Here is a 13,084-nt window from a genome sequence, read left to right as displayed (position 1 = left end):
ATACCATAAAAACAGGGGCAATCCCCATAGAGTTGTATAATGCAGCAGGCATAAGGGGTGACCCGTATTAGAGAACATGCTTTAAAAGTTTTTTATTGCCTAAAGCCCCATACACACTTGACGATGCTGGACCAGGCATGGTACCGGCATCGGCTAGTTCATACACACTTGCCGGATGGAAAGCCAGCAACAGTAGGGGGTGAGGGAGGGGTGGAGCAACGACCATATCGCCTAGTGAAGGGGTCCTCAAACTATTTTGCTCTGGGACCCCATCAGACTATAAAAATTATTACAGCACCCCAGCAAGTTACTGCAGAACGTCATCACATCACGTGTGTAGTCAGCAGACAGCACATACATGGCAGCATTGTGGAGGCACAAGCTGATGGGAGAAGTCTACAGTTACAGATAATTCAACAGATGTTTCAGACTCCTTGAATCACTGACTGAGTTTATAAAATCCATCAGCCTGATGGTCAGCAACATGGAGTCGCGACCCCATGCTGAGAAGGACAGGACCCACTTTGGGGTCTGGACCCACAGTTTGAGAACTGCTGGCCTAGTGTATATGGAACTTAACATGGTACAAATACCACAATGTGGTTCTCAAGGCACCCCAAAGATCCAGGTTTTACGTATATCCATGCTTGGCCACAGGTGATTTAATTAGTACTTCAGTCAATTTGATTTAACCAGTTGCGTCAGTTCATCCCAGTTGCCCAGTGGCAAGATAAATGTTGACGCCCCCCAACACACACACACCATATTATTTAAATATATGTATGCATGTATGTATGTTATGAATATTATGTTTGTAATAAAGAGAGTGTGACATCTATGGTCCTGCTAAGAGGAGGAGTCAGCCACAGAAGCTATATCAACGGATTTCAATTAACTGTTTCAAACTCGCAGGGGAGGACAGGACCCCCCTTGAGAGCAGGAGCCCGGCGGCAGATGACTCCATTGCCTCCCAGAGTTCTGCCTCTGGATATAACTAGTGTTCCCGCTAGACTGTTTTAGCGGGGCACTGCGCCCTGCCCATTTTTTAAAGGGCAAAATGCGCCCTACCCCTCTAGCAGCACCCCACTAAAAGAGCCTGGTGCCTGACCCGACGGTGTGCACAGGGAAGCCCAGCACTGCCGTAGACGGCGATGCCCGGCGCTTCCCCGGCAGCACAGAAACTTCGGCGGGGCCAGGCCTACACCCTTTAGTGATGGCATTGGCCAGGCCCGCCCCTTTTCATGATGTCGCAGCATGGACACGCCCCTTTTGTGAGGTCCACCCACGGCGTCCTGCCCGCACAAAATCCTAGAGTGAACACTATTTAACCATCTGTGCTGAACCATGGAGATCGATAAAACCTGGACCATTGGGGTGCATTGTGGACCATAATTAGAAACCTCTGGCCTAAAGGCCTTATTGAAAAATGTATGCAAATCCGATGGTTTATGTACATATCGGATGTTAGACAGTCTGCATACTGTACTATACAGTATATGTGCAAATCTGTTTCTGCTACAATGATCATAGTGCACACTAAACTACAGTATGATGGATGACTGATGCTGTGGATATTGGGGGGTGGGGATGAACAACCATTTGGAAATTGCAATATGAGAATTAACATGACTTATTATGCTAGTGCTGCTGCCTTTGCTGATGGTGATAATAGTATGCTTAATGACCATTCTAGGAGTGAAACAGCACTTGACAGCAATTGTACGGCACAATCTCTAAGTTCTCAATCATCGCCACTTAATATTCAAAATATGGCCACAGTCAAATTTCAATTCAGCCATACAGTAGCTTTTGCCGCTAGCCATCACTAATGGAAATATTATAGTTAAAAGATAAAGCAAGACACATCTTTGAGTACTCTCTTTAAATGCACATTTAACAAAAATGACAGCTTCACAGATGATGCATTTCAAGTTTTGTTGAAACTGTGTATTTAAGGAATTGATGACTTGTGTAGGACCACAGAAGTGAGAGATGTTGTCTATAGCAACAAATTATATTCTACTTACCATTTATCTAGCACCTTCTAGAGCAGGAGTGGGCAATAAGCGTCCCTCCAACTGTTATTGAACTACACATTCCAGCATGCTTTGGCTTAGTTTTGCTGTTTGCTCATGCATCATGAAACTGATGCAAGGCATGCTGGGATGTGGAGTTCATCAACAGCTAGCGGGTCCCTTATTGCCCACCCCTGTTTTAGAGGATATAAGAAAGATCTGATTGGTTGCTATCTCTCACTTCTAAAAAACGCACACTTTAGTAAATTTAATCCTGCTAGATAAATATATTAATTAGACATTTTGGGGGAAATTTACTAAAGGAAATTTGTAAAAAAATAGGTGTATTTGTATCCAGAAATACACTTATTTTTGACATTTACTATCCCGAAAATACGGCAATTCATAGTCGTATTAATGTGCTATCAATACGAATACGAATTGCCGTATTTTCGGGATAGTAAATGTCAAAAATAAGTGAATTTCTGGATACAAATACACCTATTTTTTACAAATTTCCTTTAGTAAATTTCCCCCTTTGTGGTATTTGTTCCATGTTAATAATAAATAAGTGTTTTAATGTACAATAAGAAAAGAAAACAAACAGCTAAGAAAAGAAAACCTATTATCAAGACAGCAGTATGCAGGGGGCCTTCCTATCGGTACAATTGTATCAAAGAATTCATCTGTAAAGATGTGAAACAATCTAGTGGTAATTCCAATAGTCACACTTTGTTACTGTGGCTAAAGGGATTGACAACATGACTGGCAGAAATCGTCTACATTTGTGGTTTTCTTTATTACTTGTTTGTTCTTTTCTGTAAGCACTGAAACCAGTCAGCAAATATTGTAAAAAGTCAATATTTAAATGTTGGAAGAGCTTTAAAAGATCACAACCTTTGACCTTCTTGGTGACCTTATCAGAATGCTGAAGAAGCATTCTGCTGTAGATTATATTATATACCTGTGTCTGCTTTTAAAAGAACATGTCTCTTTATCCTTACTAGATATTTAAAACATTTTCTTAATTATTTATTATTATTTATTAACAGTTTATTATATAGCACACAGCACTTTACAGAGATATTTGAACATTCACATCAGTCCCTGCCCCAGTGGAGCTTACAATCTATATTCCCTACCTATACGCACACACAGACATTCTAGGGTTAATTTTGTTGGGAGCCAATTAACCTACGAGTATATATTTTTTGCATTGTTGGAGGAAACCAGAGTATCCAGAGGAAACCCACGCAAGTACGGGGAGAATATACAAACTCCACACAGTTAGGGCCATCGTGGAAATCAAACCCATGACCTTAATGCTGTGAGGCAGTAATGCTAACCGTTACACAATCCGTACTGTCCCTTATTATGTTTTAATGGAATTCTTAACAAACATCTTGTTTATTATTATAGAAACATATTCTGTAGTGCCAAACATATTTTATTTAATTCTTCACATCAACTTTTGTCTTAATAGAATTAAAAGATTTACAGCTTACTACAAACCATCAAAAAAAAGGCATAATTTTGAATACAGAGCCTAATTCAGACTTGATGTCAAACTCATGACCATCCAGCTATAGAGCTATAGTGGAACTACATGTCCCAGCATGCCCTGCCACAGATTGTATATAATAGTTTGATAAAACTGTGGCAGAGCATGCTGGGACATGTAGTTCCACTGAAAAAAATGGTGGTCATGAGGATGACTACAAGAGAACATACATGAGGTTTTTTGGAGCACGCTTTACAAATAATTTAGGTGATATGGTATGATGGTAATGAGTTAAAAATTAAATTTTTATTAGATATGCGCTAAAAGAAGAAAGGTGAAATGGTCACTTGTATTAATTAACAAATGAACAGGTTGGTCACCTGATGATGAGAGTCCTGAGCAATTTCGCTATAGCCGGCGCAATGAAAGGATAAGTATATAGTCCACCTGTCAACCAAAATCACACATATAACAGTAATGATGATTCAATTAGTCTTAATAATACGTATGGTTTGACAGAGGTGGTCTGTTATTGACGCTTGACACAAAGATACAATTATTTTATATATAAATATAGGTATATGTGGCCTCCGTCCAACAAGCAAGAAGTACAGTGAAATAAATTAAAGTAGGAGACTGCTATAGTAGAAGAGAGGTACAGAGTTGGTATGGGTTATAAGCTTTGGTCAGACACTGGGTGTTTCTGCTATTCCGTAGTATTACTACACCGGATATTTCCAGTGGGTCCCCCCCACAGGTACTAAGCCGGCCAATCACTGCTTAGCTGCTGAAATCGGTACGGGATCAGGCGATCCAGTGATGTATGGTAGTAAGTTTACCAAGTGAGAGGGCACCTGTGTTGATGATACCTGAGGAAAAGTAGAATGCTTCTGCTTTCAGAAGTGCCACCAGTACGTCACCCTGTTACCTGCCTGTATTGCAGGGAGATTTGTGGTATGGCACGACTGATGAGAGAGCATGGAACTAAATAGAAAATTAGGAGATGGGTTGGTGTCTCCGGCGTGTCTCACCTTCTGCTGTCCACCTTCTACTGATAGTATCAAATGGTGGATGAGAGAGGCAAGTAACGTCCTCCCCTTCCCTGAGGTAAAAGATTTGAGGTGTACTCATTTACACCTCAAAACAGACCACCTCTGTCAAACCATACGTATTATTAAGACTAATTGAATCATCATAACTGTTATATGTGTGATTTTGGTTGACAGGTGGACCATATACTTATCCTTTCATTGCGCCGGCTATAGCGAAATTGCTCAGGACTCTCATCATCAGGTGACCAACCTGTTCATTTGTTAATTAACACAAATGACCATTTCACCTTTCTTTCTTCTTTTAGCGCATATCTAATAAAAATTAAATTTTTAACTCATTACCATCATACCATATCACCTAAATTATTTGTAAAGCGTGCCCCAAAAAACCTCACGTATGTTCTCTTGTAGTCATCCTCGTGACCACCATTTTTTTCAGTTTCATTGCTGAACATCCTTTGGGAGCACCACCAACCAGACACTGCGAATCATTTAGTTGCCACAGTAAACATGTTGGTTTTTCATATGTACAGTTGAAACCCTGTAAATTATACCGTTTCATTCGCCTGTGCCATTTTCCCCCCTTCATCCTACATGTAATTCCACAACAGCTGGAGGGCCATGGGTTTGACACCACTGCTTTATGCTCATATGCAAAGTTGCAGATGACTGTGAGTAGTTACCCTATGTAAATTTGCAAGTGACTTAAAATTACACACTCTACGTGCTGTTTTTAGTAGGGAGGGAGGGACAAGGGCGGACCGTGGCAGGGACTGCCCATGAAAACACTGGGCGTTCCCATTAGCGTGCCGGCGGGACAGTGTCTGACATCATCCACCTGCCCCATCTTCCTCCCTGCGCACGCAAATAAAAGTCAGTTTCCACTGACTTTTATTTGCAATGCCAGAAGAAATCATTCGATGGTCCTGCAGTGAAGGCATGCAAGGGGATGTGTCTCGTGCTCCGTAAACTGCTATGTTCGCAGCTTACCGAGTAAACCAGAATCAGGCTCTGATTGTATAATAGCCAACAAAAAGCTTTTGTGAAAACTGTTACAAAGGAGAAAGGATCTGATATTGATATTGCCTTTGACCTGTTGCTATTGCACCAGGTTTGAAGAATGCAGACTTGGTGACTGGGCAGTTTTCTGAAAGTGGCAACAACCTTGGCTGCTAATGTATTAGTTTTCTGCTGTATGATGTCGGTCTACAATCTATTAATATTGACACCTCCTACTGATCTGAAAAAATCATGCATATCATTATAATTTCACTTATTCTGCCATCAGCATAACTTGTTACAAATTCCATTCAAAGTGTAGCATAATATTTAACATATGCAGTGATTTAGCATATGGAATATGTTAACTGGAATATCACCAAAGGCCGATCAATGTGTCCGAGAAGTGCTTCTAGCTAAAACAGGAATGATGTAGGACATAAAACGAGACAACGAGAGCCAACATATTCATATCTCCTTGGCTACATGTCAAAATGGATAAAATACTAATTAATGTATATGTGTACATATGGCTGTATCACAGAGACATGATCCTGCACTGTAATGTTCCTCTACAGGGTATCTGTCTCCCAGGTGATCTGCTACATGGGAACACCCATGTAATGCTGCGCGTTCCCATATGGTAATGGGGCAGCCCGGAACCCCCCCCCCCCCCGCCCTTCTCCGCCCCCCGCAGCACCCTGCGACCCGAAAGTTAGCCATGGGTGCACGCATCCTACGTCTGCACATGCGCAGAAACGTGCATGCACAGGCGCGCAACATTGGTCCTCCTTGCGAATGCACGGAGGACCCAATGAAAGAGAATAACCCCCATTGGTTCTTGCTGCAATATTTCCATGGCAAAACTCTTCTCACAAAAGTCTTGCTGCCAGTTGCACAGGTGACTGAGATACACGTACCCATGACAATGAATGGTTTTTACTAATAAGGTATAAGGGTACAGTAGTAACCCCAATGCAATCACTCAGAACCTAACTTCGACAGAAACAAAGCAACAAGACAATAACAACCAAATGTCTGGTTAGATGCGACTGGGTTTTGTGCATTTAAAATGTTTGTAAATAATCCTCATGACTTCCATGGATAGAGTAACGCACATGAAACACATTTATGATTCTAAATCTGTTATACTGTCCTTCTATGTAATTATGTTAAATTCCCAGTTTCTTCTTCTCATCTTAATAATCCCATCTACTCCTAAGAGTTGTTATCTCATTGATATTCCCCAGCAGTTACATTATTGTACAGTAAGAACAGGGTCACACTAGATCTCTTAGTACTAAATGGAATTAAAAATTGAACATGTGACAAAGTTATAAATAGCAGGGATTGCATTGCTAAATAGAATTTAGGAATGAAACATTGGGGTAGATGTATGAAGCATTGATAAGGGAGGAGAAATGAGCAAGAGGAGAAGTGGCCCATGCAATCAATCAGCTGCTCTGTATAATTTTATATTATGCAAAGTACAGATGTTACTTCAGTGCTGATTGGTTGCCATGGGCCATAGGCGCCTAAACCGTGGGTGCTCCGGGGCCCGAGCACCCACGGAAAGTGAGGAGCACCCACGGCACGGGACATGGCAGCGGGGTCCCAGCAGCGGATATACCGTCAGCAGCGGGGATCCCTGCAGCGGATGGAAACTAGTAGCGGTATTAACTACCGCTGCTAGTTCCCATCTTCCGCAGTGACCCTGCTGCTGACGGCATATCCGCTGCCGGGACCCCGCTGCGGCGCTGCAAGAATCCCCGACGCAAGCAGCGGGTGAGTCCCGGAGGCAGGGGGGGGGGGGTGGTGGTGGTAGTCCAGGGGGGTCTATGGGAGCACCCACCGGATAAAATGTAAATCGGCGCCCCTGCCATGGGTAGCTTACTTTTCCTTCCTTATCACATCTACTAAACTGTTCAATTTACAAAAAGGAGAACGTCCTATTTACTAAAACAATCTGGGCAGTGAGAGTTAATGCTTTTTTTTAAGGTGTATACCCATTTAAGAACTATTGTGGAATGGCATGTCTCCTGATATGGCAATGGGGTGGTGAAGGAAATAACGATGTATTCAATAAAACATTTTCTCCATTTTGACATTTACTGAAATACATTTTCTATTTTGATTTTTTCTAGTGCAGGGTTCCAGTATATTACACATGTGGACTGGTAAAGCCAGGTAACAAGGTGCAAAGGCTTCTGGGACATGCTGGAGAAACAGTGAGAGTACAATTACTATATTTAGACAGTATAGTTTAGTGATAGATTGCAGTTTATTATTCTGTGATCATTTTAATTATCATTGGTACTTAGTAGATAAAGCCCAAAGTAATAACTCAATGGTCACAAGAGTCAATATTAAGACTAAAAAAAAGACATCTACTGTGCAGAGTTAGTTCCAGTTACTGTTTTAGAAACACTGGGTGAAATTAAATAGGATGAGAGATTTGGAAAGTGAGGAGAAATTTATTAGTAAGAAAGCACCAGTTTTTTTTTTGTTTTTTTTTTAAAGCGGCAATCATTTACACTTCAAAATCAAATTGGTTTTGCAGTGTAAATGATTGTGGCTTTAAAAAATACTGGATATTTCTTACCAAATCTCTCACTTTCCAAATCCCTCATCCTATTAAATTTCCCCTAGTGTACTTAACACATACCTGCCTCCTCTCCCTGAAATCTGATGTGTCCCACAGTCATAATAATAAAAATCATCATAATAATGTATAAATAAATTAGAATAGTTCTATCTTTAAGAAACTCATACAGAAAATACAGATTTAACAAATATAATGCCACATTATATAGAAATTCCAATTTCATCACTGTTTTAACAATAACCCCTTCACAGATGGAGTGCCTCTCATTCATCGCCGAGGATCGACAGAATGCCCCCGCTGTCGGTCGTCGGCGTAGAGGTGCTCCATATGACTGCGACGCAAGCATCTCACACGCACGTGCGTTCCAGTTTTTCAGGGGAGGGGGACGGAAACCCTGCCCGTCTCGGCTTCAGGGAGGGGGGGGGGTGGTGCGAGGGGATGCGGGCATCGACATGGGAGTTGCGTGGAGGGCGGCAGAGGGCGGCGCTGGGCTCCGTCCAAAGGGGATGCGTGAGCTGGTGGTTGGCGATCAGACCGCCAGACCCCTGCTAGACGAGGTCGGCTCCATCTGTAATTGTGTGTATCTATGAGTGTGTTTAGACTTTATCCTTCCCTTTCTTATGCTTGGCTACTACTTTAATTCTTTCATTTCCCATTGGTATCTATTTATTGCTAACTGGCTGGATGTAAGTGTAGAGCAGTCTGAGTGCTTCACGAGGATTTGAGCTAAGTAAAACAGCGAGCCATCATCTTCTAAATACACTTCATATATTATCTCATGAACTAAAAGCCAGTTAGAGTTACACTAAAAACACCTCTAGTATTCTACACGTCATAGTGTAAACAGAGGTGGGATGTCCTCGGAAACTGCTGTTAAAATAAAAACTCCTATAATCCAGATGGTTAGGTTTCAAAACCATTTAGGAACTGGCATATGATCAGGAAGCTGAATAACGAGAGGAAGAGGGATTGGAGAGTTTCACATAGGATGTATGAAAAATTAAGTGTCAAATAATGCACTTGGAGACTATTAAGAAGCGCAACATCTGGAGCAGTTGATGGATATGTTGGACTAGGTAGGAGAAAGAAGTATGAAACAAATCCAAAAATGATAAGGTCCACAAAAAAGACTCTCGCTGCTCTTATATAAGTGCTGGGAGCCAAGATATGAAAACTGGAAGCATTGTTTCCAATTGATTCTACATACAGAACCAAGCTTTTCTGTTTCAAAAGGAAACTTTCTAAGAAATTATCCACAGGATGGGGGTTCCCTTAAAGAGACAGTAACATGATTTTTTTTGTGTGTGTTCTGTCATTTTACAATTTGTGTAGTATGCTGTAATCATTGTTGCCCAAAAAAATCTCAGATTTTTACAGATTTCAATCAGTTAGCATAACTCTGACGACCTAGATCTATACAGAACTATTTTATAATTATTGCAAAAATTAACATTCCCAATCACTGCATATGGCAGTATCAAGAAATGTTGCTACGTATCTCAGATCTCTTTCCAGCACAGTAAAGGTGTGTCACACAGTATGTGATATTGTCTATGAATGAGATCGCTAACGATTTGTCCTTGAACTCCTTGACAACTCCTTGACAAAAGATATAGTGCATACACACTGAACAATGTGGGTTATTTAAGCCTGATCTACTATATGATGTATCATTTCCACTCCCAGAAAACACCCAGTTACCACCAACAAACGCTATCTTCCTGTCAATCAAGTTGCATGCGGCCAATGGTCAAAAAATTTGCAGCATTTTATCGCAGGATGGCCTCGTGCATGAGTGCTATAATCCGTGCGCATGCATAGTCTATTGATAATCACCTGGCCTGTGAATTTGCAGCTATGCGATCAGGTCTGAATAACCCCCAATGTCATTAATGATATAATTAATCGGCCACATCCAGGGGCATGCCATCACTGATGAAATAGTCAATATTTGACTGCATGTTCAGACTATGGGGGAGGGGGGTGTTAATAACCTGTGGGAGCAAGCATCATTAACCCCTTCAGTGGCACTCCAGAGAATTTTCCAGGTAATGCTCCAGTGCGCAAACTGGCACACCCGGAAATTTTTGGGGAGTGACCCTGCCTGAGCGCTAAGATCAGTGCCACGCTCAGTTTCAGTGGCTGCACAGCTCCTACTGCCTGTCCCTGCCTCCTTCCTCTGGCTGTGTGCGGCGTGACCTTGTAAGGTCACATAGCCGGGTTGGCCCAGTGGAAAGCGCTCCCTAAAAATAAAAAAACACTGAAGGGGTTAATGACCCCCCCCCCCCCCAATCCTTGCTCCCTAGGCTGCACCCTAATCAGACTATTGCTAAATCAGGCACTGATGATCTGGCACGGTGTCATTTAGAAAACCCTACTGAGGAGGACAGAGACTGCGGGAGAGGTGAAAATGCCTCCGTAAGCACAAATCACTTAACACCATCATCTGAATAATGTGTTAGCTAATGGGTCTAAGCTTTATAAAAAAATCCCTTTCTTTTCAGAGCTAAGCACATTGAGGTCAAACAGCAATCCCCTTGAGAAAAATGGGCGCTGTAGTCCACACTGCTAATTAGTCTTAAGATATTGTTAAATATCCCCCATACTTACATCATGTAGAACTGCTGTTACAAACAGGTAAAGGTGGGCTTGATAAACATATGTTCAGTTAGTGTACTGTGACAGACAACTTTGCTAACACAGCTCAAATGCTGAAGCTAACCAGACATAGATGAATCCTGAGTCTGCAAGCACAAATAACATCAGTCTCATACATAACCTCCCAACAATAGACAGATGTGTGCAAAGAAAGGGGAGTGGCATCACTATACAGGGGTATGACCTTGCTGTATGGGGGTCTACATGTGTATCACACTACATTTTTTTGTCACCATGCAGCATGCCCCCGGTCCTTCTACCCAGGGCCGGCGCCACCACTAGGCAGGACTAGGCATTTGCCTAGGGTGCCGGCCACTGGAGGGCGGTACTGAGCCGCCGAGGTACCATAGAGAGGTACCAGAAAGCAGGGAGCGGGAGCAGGTGAGTCTGTAATCCTCCTCCCTCTCCCCTCCCCGACCCCCATCCCACCCATTAATTAACGCTGCCCCCCCCCCCCCGAGCCACCCGCTGCCCGCTGGGGGGATTTCAGAGCGGCAGTATCGCTCGCACACACCCCCCAATGCCGCATCGCGGTATAGCACACCCGCACCCCCCCCCCCCGTGCCGCAGCATAGTCCGCACCGTCCCCCCGGCGGGTGGCGGGCGGCGCGGGGGGTTTTGCCTGGGGCGGGCGGGGGGCTTGCACCGGCCCTTCTTCTACCTAGTGTTTGGATGCTGTGCACCTACTGCTATGCAGAGCCACAGGTGAGAGGAAGAACTGATTGCTTCTCTGCAATGCTGTCAGATAACCGTTGCCCAGCCAGAGTGAAATCCAGCCCCATGTAAGGTTGCAAAAGGCTTGCATAAATATCACCGATCAGCAGCAAATCAATTCATATCTCACTCGCCATCTAATGATTTTCCCAGTATGTGCATAACCCAAGACTTACTCATATGGTGTGGTAGAAACAGGCTTATTGGGGTCGGAGCTGGTGTCACACACCCTCCCTGAAAATGCCTGGGCACACCTGCATTTTCCCTGGCACTCTTTAAAATGGCCTGTTGCCCGCCAGCCCCCCCCAGTGCTTCTGAATGACTTGTGGTTAAAAAAATGCTGGATTTTATTGCAGGATTGCCTCACATATGCGCTCAATGGTCTGTAAGCATGCTCAATCAATAATTGTCCAGGCTGTGAATTCGAAGCCCAGCAATCAGGTTTGAATAACCCCCAAGGTTGTGGAACAAGTGTTATTTTAGTAGCTCCCTAACACGCCCCATCCTGGTGGCGAGTATACAAAACAGAGCTCATCCCAGTAGCTAGTATACACAACAAAGACCACCCTGCTGGCTAGCCTACAAAACAGAATTCACTCTGATAACAAACATACAAATCTGAACCATTATTGTGCATAAAACGCCTCACTATTTAAAGCAAAATATCCTATTAATAAGCGGACAGTCTTTGAGAGTCTATATTTATTCCTGAATTACCCAAAAAATTATTGAGTAAAGTTAATGTACAGCAACATTTGCCCCGCATTAATGTACAACTATAAAGAGTTACGAGGGTGAAACTTCTACACAGTTTTGCTTCATTTTTCCTGTGCATCCTCATTTTTGGATCACCTCAGAGTTCTCAGACATCATCCAAGGACTAGAGATGTAATATAAATCTGTATGGAGGCGGTAAAATAAGTATCAGGAGGAACAATAAATTATCTCCACAGAGCGATCTACTGCACAAAGAAAACTTTACTATGGACTTTTTATAAGCACTGATTCTTGTACTTTTCACATATGTGTTTATTGTTTGTATAAACTGTCAATTTTAATTAAAGATGTGCAGTCCGGTTTTCCTGAAATATGAACACAGATGAACTTGGGGGTTCCGAGTTGAAATGAGTCCTAGTTGAGAATAACTTTGGAGTTTCGAGTGATACAAAGTCCCTGCTCGGATCTGCTGTCAGTTCGGATCTTTGATCTAAAAAGCGAACTCAGTTTTAAATTGCATGTAAACAGGTTAAAATTCCATAATTTTAACTGTTTTTATTGATTCTTATATTTTTTGTTATTGATTATCAATTTTTTATCGATTTTAAAGAAAACAAAAATAGAACCTGAACCAAAACATTTAAGGGTGGTTCTGACATAACCAAAACATGATGATGCATTACATTCCTCCCAACTTTAAAACAGAATGTAAACAGCAGGAAAGTTTGGAGGTATGGAATTAAAAGCAAAGTGCTAGGGCCTGCATATGTCTCTCCTTTTTTTGATTATAATTGTGGTGTTTATCGTTGGTCACTGAGATGAT

At 42.4% G+C, this 13,084-nt stretch overlaps 1 protein-coding gene across 4 annotated transcripts in view; it reads right to left on the bottom strand.

Moving 5' to 3' along the window:
• The window catches only part of NTRK3 (neurotrophic receptor tyrosine kinase 3), a 572,243-nt gene that overhangs the window by 482,292 nt on the left and 76,867 nt on the right, over positions 1-13,084 (bottom strand). The gene's annotated exons all lie outside the window — the stretch shown is intronic.

This window comes from Crinia signifera, chromosome 4 (genome assembly GCF_055691185.1).
Source record: "Crinia signifera chromosome 4, ASM5569118v1, whole genome shotgun sequence".
Lineage (NCBI taxonomy): Eukaryota > Metazoa > Chordata > Amphibia > Anura > Myobatrachidae > Crinia > Crinia signifera.
Note: the sequence above shows the minus strand (reverse complement) of the source record. Positions and strands in the feature narration are given on the sequence as shown.